Below are 25,195 nucleotides of genomic sequence, written 5' to 3' on the forward strand. Positions count from 1 at the left end.
AAAAAATAAAATAAAATGTTGCAGTTTAAAACAGGTTTCAGAGTGACAGCCGTGTTAGTCTGTATTCGCAAAAAGAAAAGGAGGACTTGTGGCACCTTAGAGACTAACCAATTTATTTGAGCATGAGCTTTCGTGAGCTACAGCTCACTTCATCGGATGCATACTGTGGAAACTGCAGAAGACATTATATACACAGAGACCATGAAACAATACCTCCTCCCACCCCACTCTCCTGCTGGTAATAGCTTATCTAAAGTGATCATCAAGTTGGGCCATTTCCAGCACAAATCCAGGTTTTCTCACCCTGTGTGTGGGGGGGCGGAGGGTGAGAAAACCTGGATTTGTGCTGGAAATGGCCCAACTTGATGATCACTTTAGATAAGCTATTACCAGCAGGAGAGTGGGGTGGGAGGAGGTATTGTTTCATGGTCTCTGTGTATATAATGTCTTCTGCAGTTTCCACAGCATGCATCCGATGAAGTGAGCTGTAGCTCACGAAAGCTCATGCTCAAATAAATTGGTTAGTCTCTAAGGTGCCACAAGTACTCCTTTTCTTTTTGCAGTTTAAAACATGCACTGGCCTAGGAGTGGAACAGCTGCAAAGAACCCAGATTCCTTTGCATCAGTCTTCACCACTGAGGATGCTGAGGAGATACCTGCCGTGGGCTTACTCCTCTGAGGTAATAAAAATGGGGCACTGTCAGAGGATGAGGCAGCAAAAGGAGGCGGCACTGGAACAAACTGATAAACTGAAGAGCCAAAAGTGACCAGGTCCGGATGCATTCAGCCACGAGTGAATGAAGTGACTGAGATGCCAGCCAAAAACATGCAGTCACATTACATATCAGCTACACTAGTGGAGGGCAGGAGGGTACCCAATGTTGTCTCGCTCTTTAAAAGAGGCTGGCCTTGGGAATGACTGACTTACTACCAGACAGAGATGTAGAAATGAAAGTTAAAAGTAGGATTCTAAAACACCTGGATAAATATAACACAAGAGGAAGGATGGTCCAGTATTAGGGCACTAGCCTAGGTTTGAGACCTGGATTCAAGTCCCTGGTCTGCCAGACTTCCTGTGTGACTGTGGGCTAGTTGCTTCGCCTCTCTAGGCCTCAGTGCCCCCTCTGTGAAATGGGGATAACAGTCCTGCTCTACCTCACAGGGGTGTTTGGAGGGTAAAAACAGTAATATTTTGTGAGGTGCTTAGATACAATCCTAACGAGCACATGTGAAGGGGCTCATTCCTTCACTCCTCATCCAAGAGGTTGCTGTGGTACCCTGGCCCTTTAAGAACCCAGTCTCCCAGCTGTCCGCACGGCTTCTTCTTGACCCTATAAAATAGTCTCTCAGGGCCTGACAACACAGGTCTCTAGGGGAATGAAAGACCCACAGCACAGCCACAGTTGGTCCCAGTCATCTGACTTGGGCTTGGCTGGCCCGGTCTCTGAGGCTAAAAGTTGCAGTGGAGACATTTGGGCTGGAGCAGCTCCAGCCCAAGTCCAAGCAGCTACCCAGCAATTTTACAGCCCTGCAAGCCCAAGTCAGCAGAGCGGGTGTTTAATTGCTGTGTAGATGCACCGTAAAGGTCTGGCCTTCTGCTATTTCCCAGCTGTCTTATCCCCATTCCCTCCATTCCAAAGTCTGGTCTTTGACCAGCTATGGACCAGGCTGCTGCTGAGGAACCTCCCTGAGCAAGTCCCCAGTCTTCCTGGCACCACCTTTACCTAAGCTGCAGCCTTTTATCACAACTGTTGCTAGTCAGCCACTGATTCGCAACCGGGGAAGTAGCTGGTCTGTTCACTAACCCCGTCGTGGCTATGACAGTGTGGGGTTTAATACACCCATAGGCACTGAGTCCGTGGGTGATCCGGAGCTCAAACACCCACCAAAAAAAAAGAAAACCAAAAAACTGGGGGTGCTCAACACCTGCAGGACTAGAGTAATCGTTTGTGGGGCCTGGTGCCTGGACCGTGGCCCCGCTCCCTGCTCCTCCCACTCTCCACCCCGATGCCCCACCCACACTAGGCCTCTTCTCCCCGAAGACCCAGTCTACCTCTTGCACAGGGGGAGGAGACAGATAGGAGCGAGCACCCACTGGCAAAAACAAAAGCCAGCACCTATGTATTCACCCCATCACAGGCCCATAAAAGGTACCTAAGATAAATAGTTCTGGAGGCTTGGAAGGATTAGATTTTTATCGGTAAATGTTGATAAATGTCGATTTCACAGTACAAAATGAGGAAAACATACTTCCATCAGTAATAATCAAAATTTACAGCTAGGCACAGTAAGAAAACTGCTGCTTGAGAGCTTATTAGTGTTTGATCTCAGGCTAAACTGTTGACATATCGCTAAGAACAGCAGTGTAGGCTCTGAAGCTCAGACTGGCGCTCAGACTCTGAAACCCGCCCCTGTCCCCGGGCTTCAGAGCCCGAACTCCAGCTCCAAACATCGACACGGCTGTTTTTAATGGCCGCAGCACGAGCCCTGCAAGCCCCAGTCTGTACAGCCAGGCTCTGAGCCTCGCTGCCACGGGTTTTAAAATGCAGTGTAGACGTACCCTTAGACAAGGGGGATTTTCTTCTAACTGGTTCCAAAAATGCACCTCTTTGTTGGCCAACCTGTGAAACTCGCCCTGAGGCCGTGGGGCATTTTAGGAAGCACAAAAATGGATAAATAAATGCCGCGAGGTGGGATGTTTGCCCACGTACCAGGGAGCACAACCCTTCCCTTTCTTCGACGTGCCAGGTGTATTTATTTATTTAATCTGTGAGCCAGTTGTCGATGTGGAACCTGACAGTTAATTACATCTCGCTGCTTCCCTCTGACAAACAAAGCACAAGTGATGCCAGTGGGGATTAAACTATTTGCTTTTGGTTTACAAGGAATTAAAGAACGTGTGCTGCAAATCTGCCCAGAAAAGTCTTTCCTGAAGCTTTAGACATGGGCAATAATCTTAGCAGCTGACAGCGAAGACTCAAAGCTCAGTTCAGCAGATCTCTCTTCACCCTCTTTTTTTTCTTTTGAGAATGGACAGGAAATAAAAGGCCAGTGTGTCTCCCCTCGAGGTGGGCTTCATCCAGGGAGACGTTGAGCACCCTCTGTTCTCAGGGAAGTCGTGGGACTTCAAGGCAGGAAGTACTCAGGATTCTGCAGGTACAGACGAATTCTGATATAGGTCTTGCAGGTGTAGGATTTGGCTGCGATCCCTTTTGTCTAATTCTGCCTGATTATGGACTGCAGGACCAATTAGATTCAGGAGTCCTAAACACATAGAGCTAATTGCATGGGATGGGAAGGCTTAGCCATAGAACAAAATGTTCGTCTCTAAATCACTGGTTCACATCAGCAGAGATTGGCAATTACTGGATCACTTATACTATCGTCATGTAGTCTGACCTTCTGCATTGCATAGGCCAACAATAAGTGACTATTCCTTGTCTGCTGTAGAGTGGTCCATTCTGTTCTCTTTTAGTGCTTGTACCATGTCATCTGAGCAAATCTATGGTATCTGAGGACTGGTCGACACTGGGAATTTACATCGGCATAGATACATCTCTCAGGGCTGTGAAAAATCCTCCCTCCTGAGAGACGTAGTTAAGCCAATCTAAACCCTGGTGTAGACAGCACTAGGCCGATGGCAGCTACTCTCTTTCGGGATGGTGGATTAGCTACTGCAATGGGAGAACCCCTTTCATCAGTCTGGGGAGCATCTACACTGAAGCACTAGAGCTGTGCTGCTGTAGCATTTCAAGTGTAGACAAGCCCTGAGCCACATGAAACTGGTGCTGGCCCCACTTCTTTTGGCAGTTTCACGAAAGAGGACAAAAACTGAACAGGCCTTGGAGACTGAACTCCCCTCCAGGCAGAGTTGGTTCAAGTCCAGCAGGAAGGCCTCTGTGGACATGCCCAAGTAGCCTTCCCTGCACATAACATAAGCACAGAGAAAGCATTTGCACGCTACTTCAGTACTGTGATCTGCGATGGGGCGGAGTCAGGTTGTGGGCAAGTCTGGAGCTATGGGCAGTAGGGAGGCTCCAACACCCAGTGCCACCCACTTGAGCAGCATCAACCATAAAAGGGCCTGGAAAGACCCCTGGTGGGGCACCATCAACCGTGTCTCGGAGGATACAGCACGTCCATTCTGTGGTTGGGAAAATCCCAGAGGAAGACTCTGCATCATCAGAGAGGAAGCCGTCATTCTTTGGGAGTACTATCAGCCATGGCATGGGTTAGTCCATATGGAGCTTGCTCCACTTCGTCACCAACACAGCTCCCAAATCTCCTTACCATCATATCTCACTGGGTGGGGAGAGGAGAAGTTCCAACTTCTGTATGCTGCAGAAGAGAAATTGTTGTAAGGTCAGCAGCTCACAGTTTCTCCTAGTCTGTGGAGCGAGGAGCTGATCAGACTCAGAACAGATCGCCTCTCTTTTTCCCTCCATCTTAATTAGTGCCATGGCTGCGGAGGATTTAATTTAGTGGGAGACAGCACTGGCACAGGTTCTGCAGCTTGGGAGAACTTCTGCTGCTGCTATTGCTAGGGGAAACTCACTCTCTCTGCTTGTGCTTTCTCTGTTCTGTGGCTAAAAAGATTTTAGCTGCCACCCCTGTCATTCCCGCACTATTATCAAAAACAGTTCACTTGAAAGAATTAGGAAACAAAAAAGCAGACTCAGCATGTAATAATATAGGGTGAAGCGGAGAATTGGAAGCCAAGTGCTGCAGAATGAGAGCAAAGGGGCTGCAGGTGTGAAGCTTAATGGAGTGTTAATTGCACAGTGGGTGAGTATAAATAGGAAGCACAGAGTGTGTTTGTGGGTGAGTGAAAGATTGCAGGTGCTAAGCTCTGTAATTAGACCAGAAGATAAGTTGAATGCTTCTTATTATGTTGCAGTTAGAGTGAGGAGTTAGATGTGTAAATTGCATTTAAAAGCATGGTTTCAGAGTAGCAGCCCTGTTAGTCTGTATCCGCAAAAAGAACAGGAGGACTTGTGGCACCTTAGAGACTAACAAATTTATTTGAGCATAAGCTTTCGTGAGCTACAGCTCACTTCAAATAAATTTGTTAGTCTCTAAGGTGCCACAAGTCCTCCTTTTCTATTTAAAAGCATATTTACTAGGATAAGTTACATGATGAGGGTCTAGTCTGCCATCCAGGGCAGTAGAGCCTAGTGGTCAGCCCACCGTGCCAGCTGGCATGGCCCTTTAAGAGTTTGGAAGGGCAGGGTACATCAACACAACAACAACGAAAACAACCCTGCAGCAGCCTCAGAGCTTAGGACAACTGACTTGGGTTTGAAGGCATTAGCTACGAGGCTAAAAATAGCAGGGTAGATATTCCAGGGGCAGCTGGGGCTGGACCCAGGGTCTGAGACACTCCCTTCTTGCCAGGTTTCACAGCCCAGGCTCCAGACCGAGCCAGAACATCTACACTGCTTTTTTTATCCCTGTAGTGTAAGAGAGCGTCAGTCAACCCAGGCTTTGAGACTTGCTGCCATGGGTTTTGGTTTTTTGCTGTGTGGACATACCCATATAGACGTAAGTGTCCTGGGAATGAATGGTGCTTGGGGAAGGAATCCGGACACGGTACTTTAAGGACCTCACACCTTGCAGATAAGGTGGGCGAAGTTTCCTCTCTCGCCCAATCACCCGGGAAAGGAGTTGGGAGAAGGGGAGTAGCCTAAAGGCTCACAGCAGGTAGGCACTGACCACAGAAGGCTGGTCTGCTGGACCCTCCAGATTGGGAGGCTAACTGGGAAGGCTGTTCTGCTGAAGGGAGCTGTCCAAAGCCATGAAGCTGACATACGTCACAAGCCCAGCTCCAGGAAGAAGGCTGAGGAGGGAGCTCCTGTTTGAGGGAGGGTAGGACTGCTAACCTGAGCCAAAGATGCCCGAGGTATAATCCTATCTCCAGAGACAGGGCTGAGGGGGAAGCTTCTGCTTGCAGGAGGGCAAGAATGACTAGTCCCAGGCAAGAAACAAAGGAGTTTCTGGTCACGGCCCAGCTGCTGTGAGAAAGGTTTGAAACAGTTTTGAGGGGGGACCACTGTAGGTGGTGAGGAACCATAGATCCCAGGTAGGGACAGTAGAATCCAGAGACTGTGAGGAATGATGTAAACAAAGGTATGTTGCCCATTTATTGACTATGTGTTAATTTATACTGACCATTTAGAAATCCCAGAAATCTGTACTTTTGCAGGATTCTCCCTCGTGACCAGACCCAGAAATAAGGGAGTTAATGAGAGGACCCTGGTGTGCACGAGAAAGACAACTGAACTTAAGAAAGGCAGCCTAGTAATCTTTTTATAAGCACAAATGCTCCAAGCCAGCAAAGTAGATAGAGATAATAGAGAACGGGCAAAACATCCAGCGTCTGATAATCTTTATGTTCATGCCATCTCTTGTGGAAAAACCTGAACTATTGTTCGTCATCCCCATCATCATCCTCACCATCATCATCGACCATGGTTGTCATCTGGCATCTCCCCAGGCACTCAGGCTGGGATACAGCTTTTATAACATGCATCTGATGAAGTGGGTATTCACCCACAAAAAACTTATGCTCCAATATGTCTGTTAGTCTATAAGGTGCCACAGGACTCTTTGCAGCTTTTGTAATGTGTTATGCAGTTGCCCACTATGCTTAATCCATATAAAGTAGGGATTTCAAGCCCTTTCCCTCATCTGTATTTCCTCCCTCTAACAACGTTGAGCTTCCCTTCTCCCATAGGTCACTAGGCCTTTTACCTCAAGCTTATTAACATACACATTAATTAGTTCCCACGGCGTTCTTGTGGTTGAAGTTTGCTGATGTTCCTAACTGAAAATATCTAAAGCTGGTATAAACAGCCATCTTGTGGTTTGCTGTCAGCATTTTAGCAACACTTACTTATAACATCACCTATCTTGTGATATATAGTCATTAATGGGTTAGTTACTTATGTTAAGTTTTTAGGCTTTGGGCCCTACTTGGTTTTCTGAGCTATTGCCTTTATGGGTTTGAGATCTGTAGGCTTTTGAATTATGACATTAATCCTTACCTATATCTTACCTACCTATAGGCCTCAGGTAGGGCCAGTCCAGGGAAAATGGTGAAGGAATTGAAGGAACAGTCCTTGGTTGCCTAACCAGGGTCCTTGGGCTGGAACCCACAGAAGAGGGTGGGCCTGAGTTCCCCTACCCTTCCCCAGACCTAGAGGGAAGATACAGGCATCAGAAAGAGAAGAGGCCAAGAATTTTGGGCTCCAGATGGAGGTCAAGGACCGGGCTCAAAAGCCACTAGATTTTGGGATTTCCTATTTGGGACTTTTCTTTCAACCCTGTAAGGGGAATGGACTGAGCAGTGACCTGGCCAGAGGACGAGGCCGCATGCAAACTGTTGTGACCCCAGAATTACTACAGAGGGTGGGAGACTCAAAAAAGCCCTGCAACACCGCACCCAGATAAGGGGAAGTGATCTAGTGGTGAGAGGCACAACGGCATTACAGTAGCTGTAGGCCATAACCGCTGGTGTTGATTCTTTAGAACATTGTACATATTATTCATTCAACAGTACAGGAAGATGTATTGTCCCTTTAATACACAGCAGACTCCCTCGTCTTCAACTCAACACATGAACACTGGAAAGAAAAGCTCGCTGCATTATTTCAAGCGAAAAGGGGGCTTCCACCATATCCCCTGAGACACTGGTCCACATTCTAATCCATATCATTGTTAGGAATTTCTTCTTGATTTTTGGACCAGAACCTCAGGGGATGTATATTGGCATAGCTCCATGGAAGACAACAAAGCAATACTGATTCACACCAGCTGAGGGTCTGGACTTGTGCATTTTATCAGAGATATTGGGCTAGGATTCGGCCGGACAAACTACACAGAAAATAAAGGGGCTGCATTTGGTGACAAACTTCCTGTTCACACAATATCTGTGAACAGACCTCAGTGTGTCTGGTTAGGTTCCTTAATCAAAATTACTCAATCTGTGGTTCATGCCAGTGATTCTGGCTATGGATTGCTCAAAGACTCTTCCCTGTGCCAGCAGGAGAGTGAATTTGTATGTGTGTGGGGGGGGGGTGGGGGGAAGGGTGAGAAAACCTGGATTTGTGCTGGAAATGGCTCTACTTGAGGATCACTTTAGATAAGCTGTTGCCAGCGGGGGAGTGAGGTGGGAGGAAGTTTTGTTTCATGGTCTCTGTGTGTATATAATGTCTTCTGCAGTTTCCACGATATGCTATGCATCCGATGAAGTGAGCTGTAGCTCACGAAAGCTCATGCTCAAATAAACTGGTTAGTCTCTAAGGTGCCACAAGTACTCCTTTTCTTTTTACGAATACAGACTAACACGGCTGTTACTCTGAAACCTGTTCCCTGTGACTGTTGCTCTGAGTATTTTGTTAATAATTCTCGTTTGTACTGGTTGATCTTCTTTCTGCTCCATTGACTCTCAGCCCCACTAATATTTTCCAGGGTGACTTTTTGCACACTGCCATTGCACAAACTACTGCAAATGCATTGGGATGGATATTCTCCACTCTCTTTTCTTCTCAGGCTGAGCAGTGAACAAAAGTTCACTGGCATGAATGTTTGTGGGGAACAAATAAAAAGGGGCAGAAATTACGGCGATAGGGAACATATAAACAGAAGAGATGATAGATACCATCAAAGAGAATTCATGATCGTTATTTGGAAAAGGGTTCGTGAATAGTTGTATTTTATTTTTATTATAGCATTTCACCAACATTTGCCAGGATGATGTCTATTTGCAAAATGAGAAAATAATTTTCAAATCTAGCTCAGAACATCTCCCAAGGCTTATACAGCTTGGGCTTCTGGGGACTCTTGACTTCTGAGTGAGTGAGTGAGTTCTCTGGGTTTTTTTATTAACAGATCCTGGTTTCCTCTATATAGCTATATTAACCTTAGTCATGCCTAATGTTTTATTTCTTGTATTAACTTAGACTTTATTTGCATTTTCTCATTTCATATATATAGTTCTTTAACACTGATAATAATTTGTCGGAAAGTTACACTTACATGCCCCTGCCTAGATCAAGATCGCACTGTGCTAGGTGCAGTACACACACAAACCCTGCCCCTAAAGAGCTGACAATCTAATTAGGCAATAGTGAGTAGAAGGAATCCCCATGGTACAGGCTGGGAACTGAGCTCGTTCCGCAAAATACTGAAGCATACATTTAAAATGAATTCTTGGTTGAATGGGGGCCAGAGAGATTAAGGGGGAGAAGTTCAAAAGAGTTAAGGGTTTAGGAAAATTAGTTCCATTGAAAGCCATCGGAATCCCTTACATATGTTTAAGAACTCTTGAAAATCTTCCCCAACTGACTTCCCCCCCGGCCAAGGTCACACGTGTGCTAGCCTGCTCCAGGGGATGAGCCCAGACCGCCTGGGTCCCACTCCAGGGCCGTCAGTTTTTCTAAACCCATTGATTTCCATGAGAGTTGGGGGCCTAGGTAGTTAAGGGATTTACATACCTTTGCAAATCTGGGCCATAGTCTCTGTGCCTCTGTTCCCTCTCTGTGCAATGGGGATGTTAGCTACCTCACAGGGGTGTTGCGAGGATAACGTCATTAGTGACTGTGAGACACTCAGAAGCTATGGAAGTGGGGGCCACTGGAAAACCTTAGGCAACATCTGCACGTACGACAGTGTGTAGCACATTAGGCCCACACCACAGTGACAGGCAGGCTGCAGCCGCACTAGCCACTGCAGTTTGAAGCTACACACGGCATGGAAAGGCTCAGGCAATGGGGAAAGGTTCTGGCAAGAGGAAGGCAGCAGGACACTACACTGCTAAAAATAGCAGTGTGGACAAGAAAGACACTGCTTGGGCGTGTAGAGAGTCATGAAGGGGACACGCATGCCTGAGCCCCCAGGGTAAGGCACTCGGCACCAGTTGCCTAAGCCATGTCGTACTAGCCACACCCCTGTTTATCCCCATGCTAGGTGGATATGCAGTGTCTGTACTCTACACGTTGCCAAAGCAGAGCCGTAGCCTGAGACAGACTGAGGCTCTGGCTATACTAGAGAGCTTACAGTGGCACACCTGCACTGTCACGGGTCAAAGACTCACCGGCATGGCGCTGCCTGCTGGTCTGCTGGGAATTAGCGCTTTTCCAGCCTCGGAGCACCCTCTGCTGGCCGGTGACCCGCCTGCCTCAGGCCCTGTATCCCTCCCAGACCCCAGTGCCCCTTACCCCAGCAGTCCACACTCTCTGGGTCTCCCCTCCTAGGCCACCCCTCTACACCCACGTCGCCACCTTACATCAAGAGGGTACAAGGCAACTCCTTACTCTTAATTAAAAAAATAAAAATTGTGTCAGAAAACTTTCCACCAGCTCCAGTTGTAGCAAAAAGAAAAGGAGGACTTGTGGCACCTTAGAGACTAACCAATTTATTTGAGCATAAGCTTTCGTGAGTTACAGCTCACTTCATCGGAGGAATCCGATGCTCAAATAAATTGGTTAGTCTCTAAGGTGCCACAAGTCCTCCTTTTCTTTTTGCGAATACAGACTAACACGGCTGCTCCTCTGAAACCTGTCATTATACAAAGTTGTAGCAAAGCTACTGATCAACCTAATGCCCAAGATAATGTACATTAATGATAGCTAATGGTACAATTAAAGATCTGAGCCTCTAAAATTTATAAAAAAAAACAAGTATTAACTTCAATAAATAAGAAGAGCTACTCAGTGGAGGACTCCTTTCCAGGACTGGACCTTAAACTTGTTTTTATTTTCAGTTACTTGGAAAGTATAGTGTAAATATGGCTTATTTCAAGAAAAATATACTGGAATGTCTTTGTTTGCATCCAAGGGGAAATGCAAGATTACATATCTCAGCATTATTTGTCAACATTACTTTAAGTACACACTCTTTCTGTTGTTGTCATGAGACTACATTTCTTCTTCTTCTATGATTTTCTGTTCTCATCCAGTGAAATATCAGAACGTTAATGCTGAATATATCCTCTGAAATATCATCTTGTGCTCTGCAACATTTTAGTAATGTGCTTTCAACAGTTTGTATTTGAGAATTTCTGTGTCATCCCCGCAAGTTAAGCGAAGCTGATAAAGGGGAGTGGAATGGCCATCTATCCAAAATATAGCTTACTGAAAAGGTCAGAACTGAACCGTGGATTTCTATAATTCACGAGAGGCACAAAGCATTAAGAGCTTCTGCCTCATTCACGTACCAAAGACTGTGTCAAGGAAATAAAATAGCACAATATTTATCCATTCTCACGAGCACATTTGTCAAAAGATTTTTTAAAAAGGCATTGAGTAGGAACATTCTTCTCATGATATGAAGACTTTGTTTTTCTGTGCCAATCCGCCGCTGAAGTTGCAGCTTGTTGTATTGCTGTACATGGTGCAAAGAAAAATTCCTAACCCCAATGTAGTATTGAGAGAAACTTGCTGCTTTCTTATTATTTACTCATACTGGGGTGGCACCAAGAAGCTCCAGTTATGGACCAGGATCTCATTGTGCAGAGCACTGCACAAACATGGAACAAAAATACAGTCTTTGCTCCAAGGAGTTTACAATCTAAGACAAGAGCCAACCGGTGGATACAGGCAGACAGACCGGGGAGCGCTAGGAAACAATGAGACAATATTGGAGAGCCTGATAGGCAGTGGCTTTGGTCCGTGATGAGCTGGCAAAATCTTAACAACCGGTTCCCTCCTCACCCCAGGAGGCGGTCCTGCCCTGCCCCCTGGGATTCCTGCCCCGCCCCCGCCCCGCCCCCCGAGACTCCTGCCCCATCCAACCCCCCGCATTCCTTGACGCCCCCCCCACAGACCCCTAACCCATCCACCCCCTCCCCTGTCCCCTGACTGCCCCCAGAACCAGGCAGGCGGGTCTCGTGGGCCACCGTAGTCTCTACGGGACCTGCCGGGGGGCGAGGGACCTGCCGGGGGGCGAGGTGGGGAATCCCGGCGGTGCTTACCTGGGGCGGCTCCCAGGAAGCATCTGGCAGGTCCCTCTGGCTCCTAGGGGTGGGGTAGCATAGCTAGGGGGGGAGCAGCCGCTCCCCCCACTGATCACATCAAAAGTGGCACCTTAGGCACCGACTCCATGGGTGCTCCAGGGCTGGAGCACCCACGGGGAGAATTTGGTGGGTGCAGACCACCCACCTGCAGCTCCCTGCTCCGCGCCTGTCCCCAGCTCACCTCTGCTCCGCCTCCGCCTTGTCCCCTGCATGCGCCGCCCCACTCTGCTTCTCCACCCCCTTTTTGCTTCCCGCGAATCAGCTATTCATGCATGAAGCCTGGGAGGTTCTAAAAGGGCTTCTAAATTTAACAACCAGTTCCAGCGAACCATTGCGAACGGGCTCCAGCTCACCACTGGCTTTGGTACACCAGCAGTGTAAGGTTATGTCTACACTACGGAGACTAGGCACAGCAGCTGCCTAACCGTGTTCACATTTTTGTGGGCGTTACATGAAAGGAGTTTTATGAAGTGATTTGAAGGAGGACAGCGAGGAAGCTGAGGGATGAGGTAATGTAGGACAAGGAGGTAGTGTAATTTTGTAGACATGGCTGAGCCAACTCAGAAAAAATAAGAAGTTGCCCCCTCCTGAGTCCACACACTACACTGAGCTAAAGTCAGCCCTTTGGGAATTTGCAGATTGGTTCGTGTAAATACCTTCCCTAGGTTCTTCTGCTCCTAATTAGTCTTTTCTGTTTTCCCTCCAACCACTCCAGCAATCCCTTGCAAAAATCGATGGTAATATCTCATTGATCTAGCAGTCTCCATTGAACTAAGAGTCCCTTCAAAGCTCACTATAAGTTAACCGGGGCCTTTTTGGGGATCAGAGGCTCAAAATGCATTCTGCATGGCTGCCTGTCCGAGCGCTTTGCTAAAACTTTGGCAGCCCATGCCTGAGGGGGTCCTGTAGTGGGACTCCTTAATTTCTCTGAACGACACACCGCCTGACATTCAAAGGGATAATGTCTCCCTTGGAGGAAATCTACAATATGATTTTCTGTCATTAGTGGACTTTTAGGAGGGGACATGGGGGGAGGATCAAATTATTTGGAGGAGTGGGTGTTCCTGGTTTCCCACAATGCTCCAGAAATAATCACTGCTGGCATGTTGATCTATGCACATTGGCTGAAATGAAGAGGGGCACAAGAGCTATGCACCAAAGTCCCACTGTTAAGCCCTATTTTGAGCGCCTAAGTAGGGTATAAGTGGCTCATAGCCTCTGCACAGGGGTGAATTTCGCTCTCTGTCAAGAGGTGGGCTACAGCTACAACATTCAGATCTAGATCTCCAGCCCCCAGATACCTTGAAACTGAGTTTTTGATTTGGTCCCATCTGCAATTTGTAATTCCTCCCTGCGCCCTTACGGGTGGACACTTGATGCTTCAATACTTTATGAAGAGGACTCTTACAACTTCACAGATCAGAACTGAAATCTTCCCTAACAACCTTTGAAATTTCTTTATGGAGTTACTATGAGTGATAATAAGGCTTCTATCATTCAAATTAGCTTCATTAACCTTTTTCCCTGTATATGTGGCTCCGAGTAACTATTTCAGCTGTGCACAAAAATACAATCAGATATCCCTGCACAGGCAGTTACATTATTTCAGTTATTTGTTTTATTGTTTTTTCCCCCCTAATACAGAAGGGTTTGGGTTTTTTTCATTGTTGCTTTTTTTCCCCAGTGCACCATACTTTTTTAATTACAAAAGCATACTGTATATAGCAAGTATTATTATTTGATTTGTGGCAAAAGCCATCTATCAGTGCTCTTTTTAAAATTGCCTCTTCGTTATTTAGCTCTTGAAATATCATCCATTAATCACTTGTGAGCTAATAATACTAAATTTGTATCCATTAAAACACTGAGATCATTAGCTGGCAAACCAATGTCAAGTATACATGAAAAGGAATTATTACGCTGGGTAAAGTAAAAAAATAAGAAGGCAGCATGGAAGCTATATACAGATAAGTGTTGTTTTAAGGGACAAATGAGACTCTTTCTTTAAGGAAGGAACCTTTCATTACCTATTTCCACCACTAAAATGGTGTCCAGGTGGAATTTGTCAAGTCGGATTGTCTTAGGAAATCTTCCTCTTGGAATTACCTTTACAGTAGGTGCTTGTAGTGAGGCGGTGTGGTTCCCTGCCATCCCGGAGAGAGACGAGCCCCTCCGGACAGCAGAATGGGCGGAGCCAGGGAGCTCTGACCCCGCCCCCAGAGGGTCAGGCGTTGCCCTGGAAGTATAAAGGCCCGACCTCAGGAGAAGCAGCTGCTGGGGAGGCTAGACGCCTGCAGCCTAGCTTGCGAGTGGGAAAGCCCAGCAGCCCGCGGAAGACCTGAGGACTGGCCCACGCCAACTACCAGAAGGAGTTGCCGAGTCTACCCCTGGCCAGCTACCCCGAGGAACCCATGGTGCTGGACCTCCCTGAGGACACCACCCTGACCCAGGTCCCTCAAGAGGGGGAGTCCGGAAGTAGCCCGGGGGGCAGCCGACCCTAGTCCGGCTGCAGCACGGCCAGAGCCCATGTCAGTGTGTTGCGGCCGGGATCCCCACTGACACAGCAGCGGGTCTTCTGCCGTGCTAGGGCCCCGGGCTGGGACGCAGTGGAGCGGGAGGGCCTGCGTCCCCCCTGCCACCCACCTCGCGGCTGGCCGTCTCCCCCTCTCCCAGGGCCTTTACCCCGCCCTGACCTCGGGCCTGGGCTTGCCTCATACGGTTATTGCTCAGCCCCTGCCTGCGGGCCTGAGTCCCTGACTCACCAGTGCCCCGCCCTGACCCAGGGCCTGGGCTCACTGTGTTTATTCGTACCCTCGCTAAGGCGACAGAGGAAGATTCCCGCGGCTGGACTAATTCTCCACAAGAGCTATTTCTAAAGGGAGTGAGGCGGTGTGGTTCCCTGCCACCCCGGGCTAGCCTCTCTGCAGTGCTACTCTGATTCTATTATAATTCACGTGATCTTTAAAAGCCACTAATGTGGCTTAGCATTGCTATTTAGGTGGATTATCATCAGATGGAAGAAATTGTTCTATAGCAAAAGAGGGAAAGTGTTCCCGGATCCTGAGGAGCAGAGAAGCCATTGACAGTTTCTGAGGTGGCATGAAGAGAGATCACATGTTCAGAGCAGGACTCTGCACACTGCATTTTTTTCCGCTTAGCCAGAGTGCACAGCTTTCACTTGCATTGCAATCCTGCAGCTCCTGTCCCATGATATGATGAACGAAAAGTTCTAGGAAGACGCTACCCCGCACAAGCACACGCTACTCTCCAGAAGTGCAGTTTTCACCCCCACTTTACTCTTACTTATCTGTGCTACTTTTTTGGTTCAAATACAAAAATATTACAATAAGCACACAGTATTTTTCTGATGCTTAAATATAGTCACCTGGCATATTTATACTCATTAATACCATTTTAATGTGAATAAACAAGAAAAGCTAATATTGCTACACAAGAACGGCCATACTGGATCAGACCAAAAGTCCATCTAGCCCAGTATCCTCTCTTCCAGCAGTGGCCAATGCCAGGTGCCCCAGAGGGAATGAACAGAGTAGAGAATCATCAAGTGATCCATCCTCTGTCACTCATTCCCAGCTTCTGGCAAACAGAGGCTAGGGACACCATCCCTAGCCATCCTGGCTAACAGCCTTTGATGGACCTATCCTCCATTAATTTATCTAGTTCTTTTTTTAAGCCTATTATAGTCTTGGCCTTCACAACATTCTCTGCCAAATAAACATATTTGACACACTAGCCAGTACAGCTGATCATATTTTTTGGGATGGAACAGTTTTTTATCTTAAAATTCTGATTTATGCAATCAAACTGTTCTGTGGGAATGTATTGATTTTTTTGTGGGGGGCGGGGGGAGACAAAGTTTTCTAGGACAATTATATGGTATAGTAACAAATTGAGTCAATAAAGTCAAAATTAAATGTCTTTTTTTTTCAATTTTCTGAAGTAAAATTTCAAAAGTCCCTTTCCCTGGGAACTTTGAAAAAAATAAGATTTTTGTTCCAATTTGGAAATAAAAAAAATCTAAGTTTTGGAATTTCTCATGGGACAAGCATTGTGGTTTCCAACCAGTTCTAATCAGAGAATGAACATTTAAACAGAGTAGAGGGCAGGCCTGGGTTCCCCCCAACCTGCCGCTACAGAAACACCTCCTGGGAGGGGAAGACAGGCCCCTGTCAGGACAGGAGGCTAAACTGCTCTGGAATAAGCCCGTAGGGACAACAGAGACTGTGGGAGTTCTCTCACCAACCTCCTTGCTGGCTTATGATGAAAAGGGATCAGTAGACTGTAACCCTGGCCCTAGAGAGAGAAGGGCTACATGGAGGGTCGCAGTGAGCCTCTGAGGCTAGCATAAACCACCTGGAAGTGCAGGACCCACAGGGACACGGTCGGAGCTCTGCCACAGTAGGTAATGTTATTTAAAAGAGATACGTTAACAAAAAAAAAGTCTGACAGCTATGGGCAAACTTCCACCAACGGTAAATTTCAAAGACCTTATTTTAAAATTGTATAAAAAAACTTCAAACAAACACTATATGGAAAATTCAAAATGCTTGGAAGCGAACACTGGGAGAAAATTCACATTTAGGCCACCTATATTAAGGCCAGACCCTGCACCTTTGAAGTTATTGAGAGTTTTCCCCTTAGAGCAGTGGTGAGCAACCCGCAGCCTGTCAGGGTAATCTGCTGGCGGGCCATGAGACAGGTTGCCCACCACTTAGAGAAAACCCAGAATTTATGCCCAATTTTAGAAGATAACATTAACAATGAAGTCTTGACTGGTTTCTCCACGCACCTATAGAAAAGGTAAGTGTCAGTATTTAATATGAATTTTAAAAAAATTCAACACACGGATTACATCAAATGAGCAAAGAAACAATTATTTTCCAATCATAATAATTTAATAATACTTTATTTTTACTGAGCTTTTTATCCTCAAAGCTCTTTATTATTTAATTCTCACAAATGAAGCTGGTCGAATGATTCATTATGAATAAATTATCTGACAAATGCAACCCTTTCTTTGTTCATGAATTGTATGCAAACACATGCCAATTTCTGGGAATTCATTCATTATTCACCAGCATTAGTCAAAGAGTTTGAATGAACAGTTTTCATTCTGTGGGTCATTGACATTATGTTTGCATTGACTATTCCCTATTAATTATTTGTGAAGTGTGACTGGTCACCTCGGTCACATAGTATTGTTTTTATTTCCAGAACTGACAGATGAAAAATAGTAATAAGAGAAGAGGATAATGAATGGCCAGCAAGAACTCCCATTGATTTCAATGGGCTTTGGATCAAAGCTATCGGCTGTATTAATTTTCTGCAGCTTCCCTACAGTGTTAGAATAATTACAAACGTGTACTGGAGTTACTCGTAGGAGCCCCAGTCATAGACCAGGAGCACATTGTGCTAAGCTCTGTACAAAAAACACAGAACAAAAAGATGGTCCCTGCCCCAAAGACGTGACAGTGTAAGTTCGTCTGCGTGGAGGGCCACTCCAGTATTGCACGTACGGCACCCCCAGTCTCAGAGCCCCACCATTATATATAGAGGTAATTGCTGTGGGGTCTTCAGAGGGGGTACAATTCCAAGTAGACCCCCACTTTTGTTCACCATGGAAAGACATTTGCTTGCAGAGGGTCAGCTAAGCCATGATCCAGGCCTGAATTAGCAGTCTCAGTAGACATGTCAATGAGTAGATGGAGACAAACCAATGGCTGGCTTGGCGGGAAAAGTGAATTTCTATCTCACTCCTAAAAGTGGCAGGAATCATAGAATCATAGAAGATTAGGGTTGGAAGAGACCTTAGGAGGTTATCTAGTCCAATCCCCTGCTCAAAGCAGGACCAGCCCCAACAAAATTGTCCCAGCCAGGGCTTTGTCAAGCCGGGCCTTAAAAAACTCTAAGGATGACGATTCCACTACCTCCCTAGGTAACCCATTCCAGTGCTTCACCACCGTCCTAGTGAAATAGTGTTTTCTAATATCCAATCTAGACCTCCCCCACCGCAACTTGAGACCATTGCTTCAGGAGTTGTGAGGCAGTGTGGGGAGCTTTAATTGTTGCTGTCCATGTCCTTCTGAGCACTAAGGTAAATCAGAGGGGTTCCTATTTACCCACCTTCTCTTTTTTGGTAGAAAGTAAAGCAATTAGTAGAGAACCATTATACCCTTCCCAACCCCTAGGCTCTGCTCATATTTCCAGTTACCTGCAGTATATACACATTTTGTCCAGGTTAGTAGTTTTCTGAAAAGCTGAACTACAGACATAGTTGTTTCTTGACCTAAAAGAAATTAGACTGATCTGCATCTGGATCTTTTGTACTAAAATCATTACTGAGATGGAGAATAAAATCAAGGCTCTCTCTCTCTCTCTCTCTCTCTCTCTCTTTTTCTCTCTTTTTTTTTTTCTAGGACTTTTCCTTCAGGAACCTGATCTAATGACATGTTATGAAACAATATGTGCAAACGGGATTACCATGCTCTTTACTCTCTGTAGTTCTCATGAACTGGAGAAAAATGGTCTTTCGCAATAAATCTCGTATGGTCAGTGCATAGCTGTGCTGCCCCGGAAATACACTGGGAACTAGTCTGGGACTCAGAGACATCTTCCTGCCCTGTACCTGGTGAAGCACACTTCCCGCAGCACAGACTGTTCTGGCTACTGTGTCAGGAGATAAAGTTCCTTCCTGCCTGCTCACCACCCATGTGCACAGCAGCCCTGCAGAAGCTGCTGTCTCCATTTCATTGCTACCTTTGGTATGTGTCAGCAGCAGAGAAGAGTAAGGAGTTGCCTTATATCCTCTTGAGCAAGCATGAACAGTCTGGCTCAAGGAGTGTTGAACTCCAGGCTCTTAAACTGATCCCCCATCTGCTGTCTTCTGAAGAGAGATTCAGGAAAAATGGACTTCCAGGAGTGGAGGAAGTCAATGGAGCTGCACCAGCTTTCACCAGCTGAGGATCTAGGTTTACTTGGTCATCCCTCAGCACACGGTTCCAGCCCTACATTGCTATAATGTGGCTCAGCTACTTAGGGCTGTTGACAAATCGGGCCTTGGTGCCCATTAGAGCTTGTAGAAATTTTCAAAAAAAAACTTTCCATTGCAAAACCACCTCTTTTAAAAACCAAAATGTTTCAGGACATTTCATGAGGTTTTCAATAACTGAAAAATGTCAGTCACCATTTTAATACTGTTTTAGCTCAAATTATCAATTTCAAAATATTCTGCTGAAAATGGGGTTGTTTCAATCCTGGTGAAATGAAAGGAATTTTTAAAATGTTCTCACAATTGTTTTGGCCTTTCTTTCTACCTCCTCTGTGGACCAGCCCATGTGGCTTCTGAAAAATTGGAGCTTGATCTGCGATACTGTCATACCAGTTGACTGTAGAGTCACACTGGCACCAAAATGGTACAATGGAATGGTGAAACAGGCCCTCTGCTTGTACGGCTGTGGTATCTTTGTCCCCCACAAGGGACAGCAAGAACAGAATCAGTTTCCCTTCCCATTTGCCACGTTTAGTTTACATCATTGGATCATGCTAAATGAGTGTCAGTTACAAAACCTCATTATTGTCAGAAGAGTTAAATAATCTGCTATTTGAAGCACAAGCTAGAGATACATAATCATAATGCCGGTTAATCCTTTCCTTATCATACAAAATAAAATAGGAGCCTTCCTGAAACAGCACATCCATCTTCTGAAGACTGTTATGTTTCCAGGATGAGAAAACAAATTTCTTGAAGGAAAAAGCTGCATCTATGACTTAGGATACATAATCAATAACCATGGAAGGCACTCAGCCTACATATTCACTGAGGAATATTTTTTTTTTAACCAAACTCATCCATGTCTCTTTTAGGATAAATCCCTGTTGTCAGCTATACAGCTAAAACAGCATTTTCAGCTCTTGTTTTCATTACGTTAGTCCTACATGACAGTTCTGTGTCATCCGACAACTCTAATCCATCTCAAGGTTAGAATCTATTTTGTATTTCAAATCTCCCAAATCTCGGACCACTTAGTTTAAGTAGGATTAACATAAGCACCAGAAACCACAGAGAAGCAACAAAAGACAAGATTAGGCTTTGATCTGTTCATGTAGACATTTGCTGAACTCAAGCAATACAACACGCAGTAGAGCTGGGTGGAGCAGGAAATCTTCATAGCATCATAAAAATGTAGGGCTGGCATCTAGTCCAGCCCCCTGTATTGAGGCCAAATATACTACACCATCTCCGAGGAGTGTTTGCCTAACGTGTTCTTAATTTCCAGTGACGGAGTTTCCATAGCCTCCCTGGGAAGCCTTTAACCATCCTTATAGTTAGAAAGTCTTTCCAAATATCTAGCCTGAATCTCCCTTGCTGCAGATTAAGCCAATTACTTCTTGTCCTACCCATCAGTGGGCATGGAGAACAATTGATCACTGCCCTCTTTACAACAGCCCTTACCATATCTGAAGAGTGTCATCAGCCAAAGCTTTGCACTGAATATGGTTTGGTAGCAAATTGCTGGATATGTTGTTTGGTTCTTTAAAATGTTCTGCTCAGCATGTTAGAGTAAGAAAGGCAGCTCCATTAAATTTTAATATCCAATCAGTCTGATGCAAAATCCTGCTTTAACAGCAGTGAAAATCCAACATAACTCCATTAACCTCAGTGGAGTTATTCTGGGTTTAAACCACTTTAAATAAGAACAAAATTTGGGGCCTCATTGAAGTAAATAGCAAAACTCCCATTGATCCTTCGACATTCCTTAATGCTAATTATATTGGCTCATATTAGTCCATCTATTTTGAATCAGACGTCCCCCATTTAAATCAATGGGGAGTTCTGCTTAAATAATTAATCACACAAGCTGGCCTAATCAACGTCTATTAATGTAATCTTATATCTGCATGAAATAGCAAAGGAATAAATGGGTCCAATCCTGCAGTTCTAACTCGATGTTGTTATAAGGTTGATGTTACAGTGTTTTGGCAACCATGATAAAGTTCAGCTCCAACTTACAAAAGAATTACATGGCAAATGTTGAGAGTTTGTTTAAAATCATTTTTGCAGACTGTCTTTTTTGTTCTATGTTTGTGCAATGCCTAGCACTGCAGGGAGAGGGGGGATGGTCCATAAGTGGGGTTCCACCACAAAAATAGTTACTACTAATAAAATTCTTATTGTGCTACATGAATTCAAATGTGTTCTTATGAAGTCCAAATATTATTGAATAGGAGTCCCTATTGCTAGTATATATTTTTTAATTAGAAAGTAATTTATTAAAGGGGCTCTATCAACCTAATTGGGGCCCTACATTCAGATTTTGTAAAAAAAAATAAAAAAGTAATTTTATAAAACGTGAACAGTAGAAATGTTTTCATCATTTCTGATTTTAATTCCGGTAGCAAAGGGGCCAAGACTTTCAAAAGTCATTAGTGATTAGCTTCGAATTGTTGGGCACCCAAGCTCAGACGCCTAAAACGGCTGATCCACCCTCTGAAAATCAGGCCCATGACTCCAGCCAAGTAGGGCGCAGCCAATCACGATACTTCTGAAAATCTTGGCCAGCAGTTTTGGAACAAACCTCACACACACACAACCTGCAGCGTTTGCTGTGCAAGTGTTACAATACTAGCATCCCTGCAAAGTGAAAGTGAGGGCAAAGAAAAATGAAATTGATTTTGCTACTTGTCAGTGTCTGAGTGCTAGAAATGAAAAAATAAACAGCATAAAGCAAACTGAGTTTTAAAAAAGTTTGGGGGCCAGATTCCTATCTCAGTTACACAGTTGTAACTTCGTGGTCTTCACCTTTACACCGGAATCAGACTCTAAATCCTTCATCTTTAATAATCTAAGGCGGGGAGTTGAAACATTTGTTTCTTTAAGCAGATGATTGTTAAATGGTGACTCTCCTTTGAAGAAAGAGTACTGATATTTCTATTCATCTGTCATTCAGAATCACAAATCGAGTGCAATGCATATTCTGAATTTAAACCGTTTGTGAAGCACCTAAGCACATTGTCTTATATCCTACAGTTGCCCCTTTCTGATGCTGGTTCAGTACATAATTTTCCTTTCTGGAAATTGTGGTTCTACATTCATTATTCTTGTCTTGTGTTATGTATTTTACACATTAAGAATAATAGTCTCATCTCTTATTCCCCCATCCAGCCAGTGTTCTTCACTTCCTTCTTTTTTTCTTCTTCTGCTGCTTCATTAAAGCTACAGGTTTGAGTGCTATTAGTGTGGGGGAGGAGGGGAAATACAAGTCTTTTAAAATAGATGCAGATTCATAAAAACAGGCAAACATTCTCTCTTTCTAGCCATCAGCTTTGAGCTGCTTCTGGTCAGTTTCACACTTGACACTGACAGGGAGTAATGACAGGAGTGATAGAGTGGACAGAGGTAACAATGAAAAACATGTCAGAAAATTTGCAGCAACTGAGGCTTTCTGACTTCACATTTTGTAATAGGAAAAGTGTTCATTGAATTATCCAGCAAATCCATTGGAAGCCCTATTGAAATGGACATTAATGTTGCCGTTTCTCCTAATTACCATTGGCTCCGAGCAAAATCAGTATCTGTCTCAGTAGGGAGTGAATTTTGCACTCCCTGAGTCAATAAAGCTTATGTACAGGATTCCTTCTATCCTAACTGCTAATACAGCCAATAGCCAACAGGTTATAATAGTGGCTGCACTGCACCTCTCTCATGTTGGTCTGTAATGCAATGAAATCAAGACTCACTAGCCACGCTTCTGCCTTTCCTTGATGTCCCCAACACCATCACTGTGCTGCCATGGAAAAGCCATTGTGCAGGGAGTCTCTCTAAAGAGTGCCTAGGAGGTCTGATTTCCCCCTCTGCAGAGGAACTTGAATACATTAGCTGCACTCGGGGCCTTTCACATCCGTGCCAGGGACTAGTCCTCCAAAATTATCTGATTTACCTCAATAAAGCAGTTCATTATTACCAATGTTGTTTATATGATCCCATCAGGAATACCTATAATGAAGGCTGGGGTGGAAAACTACAGGGAGTGACAAGAGAATCAGCAATACAATAAAAAAGGATTATTTTTCTTAATAAAAAGAGCTTTCCCCAGTCTCACAAGTCCAAAGCACTGAGCACTCCTTTCAATACTGCAAATCCACTTTCCTTTAAGCTCATAGACAGCAAGAAGCTCAGCCGACGCTCCTTGTATCTTTCCCCTTCATAAATATCTAGTAATGTGGCCCACATTCTGACATTACACAAAAAGTCGCCTTTGCTGTGCAGTTGTTTCCAAACTTCTGGGGGTGAATCCCAAATCACTAGGGGTTTCGTTTACTGCAGAACTTCTTGTGCATTGCAACACACAGCACCTTCCTTCTAGACTCGTGTCAAATAAAGAGAGTCACTTAATTAACTTTGTATAATCTACTAGCTTTGTAAATACAAACAGCTTTGCATAATGAAGGTCATCACCCACAGTGCATCAGGAGTGTCATTTCGTTATACTCCTTTGGCCTGAATAGTGTAGATATAACTAAGGGCCAAATTCTCCTCTCTTATCTCAGTATAAACCCAAAGTAATGGGAGTGATGGCTTAATGCTGGTTTTAGATTGCTGTAAATGGGAGGAGAATTTGGTTCATAGGGAATTTGGAAGAACCTCCGTAATTCCAGTGCATATTTAATAATATTGAGCCACATGTTCCCATCTCCCGGAAGGGCATCAATGAGGGGTAAGGAGGTTATGAAATTTCTCTCCATGGCACTATGTGTTAACCGCTGGTCAATGTGTGTTACAGGTCCCCCTCTGTGCTCGACTGTAACTGACTTCTTCCCATAAGGAGAAACTGGTTCAGATTCCTTTTCCTCATTAACAGCTGATCCGTGATGGCCTGATAAAGGGCAACTGGTCTCCATGAAGAGCCAGAAGGGAACGGAAGCAGGGCGATGAAGTTACAGAGAGGCAGAAGGCTTTTGCTCTCTGCACCCTGCAGGAGAGTCTAAGATTTCAGGGACCAAAAGACTGCAGCCAGGTAGGCTGGGAATAGCCTGGGAGAAAGGGAAAAGCTCCAGAACTGACTGTTTTATATTTTATATAAATACTTTAGACCCAGAAGGCTAATGTTTTTGAGGATTCTGGGCAGAAGAAGTTTATTTAAGAAGCCCTGAAGAGAAGAAACTGTGTCAGGCTGATGCAGAGCCACCCCAGACCAGCACAGGGTGCCAGCAGGTGACCAATCCCATAACACCGATCTGTGGAGAATAGAAGCTGCTCCGGCCCCCAAACAAGGAGTCTTAGCTCAAGTTGCAGCAGATCTTGTGCTTAGTTCTGGAAGTTCCCCGTTCAATCTGTGGCATGTGCGTTGACTAAGATGGCAGCCACCACCATTGCATCCCCACTGCTACAGCAATTAGACACCCGTGGCTGGCCCATGCCAGCTGACTCGGGCTTGCAGGGCTTAGGCTGTAGGGCTGTTTAATTGCAATGTAGACATTCTGGCTTGGGCTGCAGCCTAAGTCTGGGACCCTCCCACCTCTCAGGGTCCTAGAGCTTGGGTTCCAGCCCAAGCCCAGATGTCTACATTGTAATTAAACAAACTTGCAGCCTGAACTCCAGAAGCCTGAGTCAGCTGTTATTGGCCAGCCCCAGGTGTCTAACTGCAGTGTAGACATACCCTATGTATCATCCTCCCTCCAGGACAACACTGACTGAAGTCAATGTGAGTTTTATCTGAATGAGGATGGTATGAGGGCCAGATGAGTTGGCCCTTAAAGGAGATATAGGGGTACTGCTCTGAAAGTACTAAACACTGTAACAATAGAAGCTGTCGTGAAAGTCCTTGAATTTATGGGAACCAATGTAGAAGTGTGGATCGGTAGCTGAACTGTCTATTGAGGGTTGATCCCACACAAAGGATCCACACATATCCTCCTGGGCATCATGTCCCAGGGCTCCATGGGAGCTCTCTGTGCCCAAGAGTGCGCTGGGGTTTTGTGGGGAAGTTGGTGATGAGGCTTGTGCATCCCAGATGCCATGGAGCTACATGGACTTCAGTCAAAACCCACCCCAGGGATGCAAGCTGCTGTTGGGGCAATCCTTCATAAGTCATTATTATTTAGACATCTCTCAGCGCTGGGCCTTTAAAATTCTTCCTCTCCTGGAGGAAGGCATTGGAAGGA

This window comes from Chelonia mydas, chromosome 11, assembly GCF_015237465.2.
Source record: "Chelonia mydas isolate rCheMyd1 chromosome 11, rCheMyd1.pri.v2, whole genome shotgun sequence".
Lineage (NCBI taxonomy): Eukaryota > Metazoa > Chordata > Testudines > Cheloniidae > Chelonia > Chelonia mydas.